Here is a 7500-nt window from a genome sequence, read left to right on the forward strand (position 1 = left end):
TTATTTACTTACAAAAGAAACGTGGGGAAAAAAATGCTGAAGTTTTCAACACTTTTTGAGGCTTCGTTGGTTCAACGAAACCATTGGCATCTCAAAATGTAAATATGGTACTCTGTGGTACTCCGTGGTACCCTGTGGTACTTTGTGGTACTCTGTGGTACCCTATGGTACTTCGTGGTACTCTGTGGTACTTCGTGGTACCCCGTGGTACCCCGTGGTACTCTGTGGTACTTTGTGGTACTCTTTTCCCTCAATGGTGTTGACGCCGTTACCACAAACTGATTTTCTTAAACCATTAATCCAGTCCTGGTTGTGTAGGGTTTTTGATCATAACACAGCTGGTCATTCGAGGCTGACCCGGGGCTAAATAACAGCAAGCACCACTGCAACAACAACTTCAATAACGCTGTCTTAATTCTCAGCAATTCCTGTGTGGCTTCTTACCTTACGTCCGAATCTCACAATTCCAGTGAAAGACAAATAAGAAGACAGTTTATTAATGACTTGCAGGTGTGCAGTCTTTCATTATGCAACCATAATGGTGTAGTGGTTAAGAGTGCAGGCTATTAACCCCAAGATTCCAAGTTCAATTCCAGGCAGTGACCTGAATAATAATAATAACAGCATTCCCCAAGACACCTGAAGAAGGCTAGAGAGTATGAAAGCCGAAATGTTGTGTTAACAACAAACAAGATGTGGAGAAATATCCGTCAAATGTAAACAATGTGCATAATTCCTCATCTCTTAAATATAGAACTGTAATAACTGGCTTTGTGACAAAATTTGAAATCATTATAGGCATAGGAGTGGCTGTGTGGTAAGTAACTTGCTTACCAACCACATGGTTCCAGGTTCAGTCCCACTGTGTGGCACCTTGGGCAAGTATCTTCTACTATAGCCTCGGGCCGACCAAAGCCTCATGAGTGGATTTGGTAGACGGAAACTGAAAGAAGCCTGTCGTATATATGTATATATATATATATTTAGGTTATAAAATGAGATAGGGGTTGAAAATTCAAACCCACCATGGGATATATATATCCAATACTGCTAGATAGGTACCAACAAAATTATACATAGATGTTAAAAATTGTCAAGCAATCAGTTCATCTATTGTATTAAATGGGTAAAGGTAATAATATTACCGTAAATTAATACTACAAAATTAGAGAATGGAGAAACATACTTAAATCAGTAAAACATCAACTATCCGATGATACTCAATCCATACTTTAATACACCATTACATATGAGTAAAGGCAATATATAAAATGAAATGAGATATACAGTAATAGTAAAAGTAAAAAGATAAAGAGATATAAGTAAAAAATTTCAAATATAATATGCAAATAAATCAAAACTGACAGCTGTTTCGGCAGTGAGGACAGTCATACCTCATTTAACCTATAAGCCATAAAGGCAGGTATAAATGAGGCATTAACAAGGATGCCCCACGGCCTCTTCAGAGAATTAAATTAAATTTGTTATAATAGTGAAAAATATTATATAATCATATACATATAAATATAAAAATATAAAAATGTAAAATATAAAAACTTATACAATCATAAGCTACACTTATATAATATAATACACATTTGTACAAAAAAGGAAGGTAAACAAACAAAATAAAACAAAATATATAATATGTGTATATTAATATCAATAAGTCCGATATTATACATATTTGGCTAATAGTTTTTTTTATATATATAAAAAAAAAAGGCTAACATATATGGAGATGAAAAATAATAATTAAATCCGTGGTACAGTTCATAAGATTCTAAAGCTATAAAAGTAATAAAAATTACTATTATATAATAATAATAATAATAATAATAATAATTATTTCGATCTTGTAAGGATGGACTTGGTGCTAACTTAACTGTATCTATTTTTTATTATATATTTTATTATTATATTATATTATTATTATTATTATTATTAATAGTAATTTTTATTAACTTTTTTAGCTTTAGAATCTTATGAACTGTACCACGGATTTAATTATTATTTTTCATCTCCATATATGTTAGCCTTTTTTTTTTATATATATAAAAAAAACTATTAGCCAAATATGTATAATATCGGTCTTATTGATATTAATATATACACTATTATATATTTTGTTTTATTTTGTTCTGTTTACCTTCCTTTTTGTACAAATGTGTATTATATTATATAAGTGTAGCTTTATGATGTATAAGTTTTTATATTTTACATTTTTATTTTTATATTTATATGTATATGATTATATAATATTTTTCACTATTATAACAAATTTAATTTAATTCTCTGAAGAGGCCGTGGGGCATCCTTGTGTTAATGCCTCATTATACCTGCCTTTATGGCTTATAGGTTAAATGAGGTATGACTGTCCTCACTGCGAAACAGCTGTCAGTTTTGATTTATTTGCATATTATATTTGAAAATTTTTTACTTATATCTCTTTATCTTTTTACTATTACTGTATATCTCATTTCATTTTATATATTGCCTTTACTCATATGTAATGGTGTATTAAAGTATGGATTGAGTATCATCGGATAGTTGATGTTTTACTGATTTAAGTATATTTCTCCATTCTCTAATTTTGTAGTATATATATATATATATATATATATATATATATGTTTGTGTGTGTATATGTATATATATGTATGTGTGTGTGTCTATGTTTGTCCCCCCAGCATCGCTTGACAACCGATGCTGGTGTGTTTACATCCCTGTAACTTAGCTGTTCGGCAAAAGAGACCGATAGCATAAGTACTAGGCTTAGAAAGAATAAGTCCTGGGGGTCGATTTGCTCGACTAAAGGCGGTCCTCAAGCATGGCCGCAGTCAAATGACTGAAACAAGTAAAAGAGTAAAGAGAGAGAATAAAGAGTAAAGAGTGATCAACACTGCGTTCTACTGTGTTAGCAGTGCAGTTTATATTACATATTCAGTTTATCTCGACAGATATTCGATATGAAACGTAACAAAACTTCACTGCTGGTTATAATTTCTATAGAATATATGTAGAAATAATCCTAGCGAATAATTTAGTCTAGTCATGGAAGAAATACATAAATTAATAAAATTTAATATGAGGAAAAATATGATAACAGGGAAAATATTCTTCCTACCCATCGAATCGGCAGAATTTGCTTGGTTTTCGTGTTTTTATCTTTTTATTATTTTTGTTAAGTAATTTGTTGATAAAATGTTTCTCTTGCTTGGTTTCCCTAGTGTCTGAGATATATCAATGGATATACCCCCGTGTGTAACAAAGCGGTTGCAGATATAGTTGCAGACAGTTGGTCAGCTAGGTAATGAAGCGGATCAATAAAGTGATTGTCACTATGATGAAGGATGTGGGTGTGTGGGTGGGTGTGAGTGTGTGGGTGTGTTAGTGCATGTGAGTGTATGTGTGGGTGTGAGTGTGTGTGTGTGGGTGTGAGTGTGTGTGGTGTGTGTAAGTGTCTGTGTGTTAGTGTGTGTGAGGGTGTGTGCATGGGTGTGTGTGTGAGTGTGTATGAGTGTGTTTGTGAGTGTGTATAAGTCTGTGTGTGGCACTTATCAAACTACACACACACACACACACACATGTATGCTTGTATCAGTACACATTAATATACAACATCTATGCATATGTACATCCATCCATCCATCCTTCCTTCCTTCCTTCTATCCTTCTTTCCTTCCATCCTTCTATCCTTCCTTCCTTCCTTCCTTCTATCCTTCCTTCTATCCTTCCTTCCTTCCTTCCTTCTTTCCTTCCTTCCTTTTATCCTTCCTTCCTTCTTTCCTTCCTTCCTTCCTTCTATCCTTCCTTCTATCCTTCCTTCCTTCCTTCCATCTATCCTTCCTTCTATCCTTCCTTCCTTCCTTCTATCTTTCCTTCCTTCCTTCTATCCTTCCTTCTATCCTTCTTTCCTTCCATCCTTCTATCCTTCCTTCCTTCCTTCTATCCTTCCTTCCTTCATTCTATCCTTCCTTCCTTCCTTCCTTCTTTCCTTCCTTCCTTCTATCCTTCTTTCCTTCTTTCCTTCCTTCCTTCCTTCTATCCTTCCTTCCTTCATCCTTCTTTCCTTCTTTCCTTCCTTCCTTCCTTCCTTCTATCCTTCCTTCCTTCTATCCTTCTTTCCTTCCATCCTTTCTTCCTTTCTTCCTTCTATCCTTCCTTCTATCCTTCCTTCCATCCTTCCTTCCATCCTTCTATCCTTCCTTCTATCCTTCCTTACTTCCTTCTATCCTTCCTTCCTTCCTTCTATCCTTCCTTCCTTCCTTCCTTCCTTCCTTCCTTCCTTCCTTCTATCCTTCCTTCTATCCTTCCTTCCATCCTTCCTTCCTTCTATCCTTCCTTCCTTCCTTCTATCCTTCCTTCCTTCTATCCTTCCTTCCATCCTTCCTTCCTTCTGTCCTTCCTTCCTTCCTTCCTTCCTTCCTTCTATCCATCCATCCTTCCTTCCTTCCTTCCTTCCATCCTTCCTTCCATCCTTCTATCCTTCCTTCTATCCTTCCTTCCTTCCTTCTATCCTTCCTTCCATCCTTCCTTCCTTCCTTCCATACATACATACAAACACAATCATTTGCAGCAATTGTCCTGTGTGCACTGACCTGTGAGCCGACAGTTTAACACTCTACTATGGCACTCTGTCAGTTACAACAACAAGTGCTGCAGCTGGTCCGTTCAACGAAACAGCCTGCTCGTGAAATTAACGTACAAGTGGCTGAGTACTCCACAGACACGTGTGCCCTTAACATAGTTCTCGGGGAGATTCAGACTGACACAGAGTGTGACAAGGCTGGCCCCTTTGAAATACAGGTACAACAGAAACAGGAGGAAAGGGTGAGAGAAAGTTGGTGGCGAAAGAGTACAGCAGGGTTCACTACCATCCCTGCTGGAGCCTCGTGGACTTTAGGTGTTTTTTTGCTAAAAACACTCACAAACACCCGGTCTGGGAATCGAAAACCGCAAACTATGCATTTCTAGACCCGAGTCGCTGCTCTCACCACACTGGGCATTGCGCCTCCACATATATATATAGGCTGGCCCCTAGAAATACAAGTAAGAGTGAGAGAAAGTTGTGGCGAAAGAGTACAGCAGGGTTCACTACCATCCCCTGCTGGAGCCTCATGGAGCTTTAGGTGTTTTTGCTCAATAAACACTCAACGCCTGGTCTGGGAATCGAAACCGCAATCCTATGACTGCGAGTCCGCTGCCCTAACCACTGGGCCATTGCACTTTCACAGTTTAACATTAATCATGAATATCAGTTTTACATAAAAGCCTGTAAACGCTGGGATTTTTCCAATAAATAACAAAGGAAGGTGACTCATTTCCAAACCAGATCAAACCGGTTAGTGATATCTTATCTGTTACTTATTTCTTTGTTTCAGTCATTATACTGTGGCCAAGCTGGGGCCACTGCCTTGAAGGTTTTTTTTAGTGGAATGAGTCAATTCTAGTACATTTAAAAGATTTTTTACTGCTTTTTTCTAAGCAAAAAAAAAACAAAAAAACAAAATACTTATTCTATTGGTCACTTTTAATGAACTGCTAAGTTACGGGGTGGGGGTGGTGTAAACACACCAACACCAGTTCTCGAGCGGTAGGGAAGGACAAACAGACACATGAGACACACACATTATATTGTGAATATATACATATAATTTATATATATATATATATATATATATATATATATATATATATACATACATATATATATATATATATATATATATATACATACAATATATATATATATATATATATATATATATACATAGATTATAACATATATAATACATATATACATACATAATAATATATATATATATACATATATACATACATATATTATATATATATATAATATATCATATATAATATATTGGTGCAGATGTGGCTGTGTGGTAAGTAGCTTGCTTACCAACCACATTGTTCCGGGTTCAGTCCCACTGCGTAGCACCTTGGCCGAGTGTCTTCTACTATAGCCACAGGCTGACGAAAGCTTCGTGAGTGGATTTGGTATGTGTGTTTGTGTGTGTTTCTTTGTGTGTGTGTGTGCATGTGTATGTTTGTGCGTGCATATGTGCATGCACATGTGTGCGTGAGTGTGTGGATGTGTGAGTGTGTTTGTGTGTGCATGTGCATGTGTGTATATGCATGTGTGCATGTGCATGCATGTGTGTGCATTTACATGTGTGTGTGTGAGTGTGTGTGTCTTTGTGTGCGTGTGCATGCATGTGTGTGTGTGCATGAGTGTGTGTGCATGTGTGAGTGTGTTCTTTGAGTGCATGTGTGCCTTTGTGAGTGCATGTGTGTGTGTGTGTGTGTTTGTCCATTGGAAGGCACATGGCTTAGTGGTTAGGGCACACATCGTGAGTTTGATCTCCAGCAGTGGGGTTCCGTCCTTGACCCTTTTTTTCTCCAGTCTACTCAGCTGGCAACCTTATCACCTTTTATGTCACACTGAATCTCCCAGAGAGCCACCTTAAGGGTACACGTATCTGTGGAATACTCAACCACATGCACGTTAATTTCATGAACAGGCTGTTCCATTGATCGGATCAACTGGAACCGTTGTCGTCATAACTGACAGAATGCTAGTTTATCCCCCAACCGGTGTTGGTGTGTTTACATCCCTATAACTTAGCAGTTTGGCAAAAGAGACCAACAGAATAAATACCAGGTTTAAAACGAATAACAAGTGTCTGGGAGGGTGCGGGGGTCGATAGAGGGCTATGTGCAGACCCTTCTGAAGTTCCATGTGTTATGCATACAAAATTTCCTGCAACTGTCATGGTTTTAGGGGTTGTCAGCAATGAAGGACATGTGATGCCTCCTTACTTCTTTCCACAATGCCTTAGAGTTAACTCTGCTGTCTACACTGAAGGTCCTGGAAATAAATTTTTAAGCCCTGGAAAGATAGTGTATGCAATGGAAGGCCATTTGTGTTTCAGTAAGACTCTGCACTATCACACATGGCTCTAGTAACACAGGAATGGATGGCTGAACATTTTCATGATCACATAACCCCTAACATTTGGCCTCCTTATTCCCCAGATCTCAATCCATTGGACTATTACATGTGGAGCGTTGTTGAGAGAGAGGTCAATGAACACACCCATAACACCAAATATTCTTTGAAAGCTGCCATAGTCAGCGTAATGTCCAAAACGAACCAGGACCACTTGATTCGAGCATGTAGATGATTTAGATCTCATATAGAAGCAGTTGTTGAAGCTGAAGGTGGCTTTATTGAAAAACATTATAGAAAAGAAGGTTTTGTTTTTATCCTCAAAGCATTTTTGATAAATAAAGTTATTATAATCTGTTATTATGTATAATATTTGTTTTATAATATATATATATACTCTTTTACTTGTTTCAGTCATTTGACTGCAGCCATGCTGGAGCACCGCCTTTAGGCGAGCGAATTGACCCCAGGACTTATTCTTTGTAAGCCCAGTACTTATTCTATTAGTCTCTTTTGCCGAACCGCTAAGT

Source organism: Octopus sinensis, linkage group LG29 (assembly GCF_006345805.1).
Source record: "Octopus sinensis linkage group LG29, ASM634580v1, whole genome shotgun sequence".
Lineage (NCBI taxonomy): Eukaryota > Metazoa > Mollusca > Cephalopoda > Octopoda > Octopodidae > Octopus > Octopus sinensis.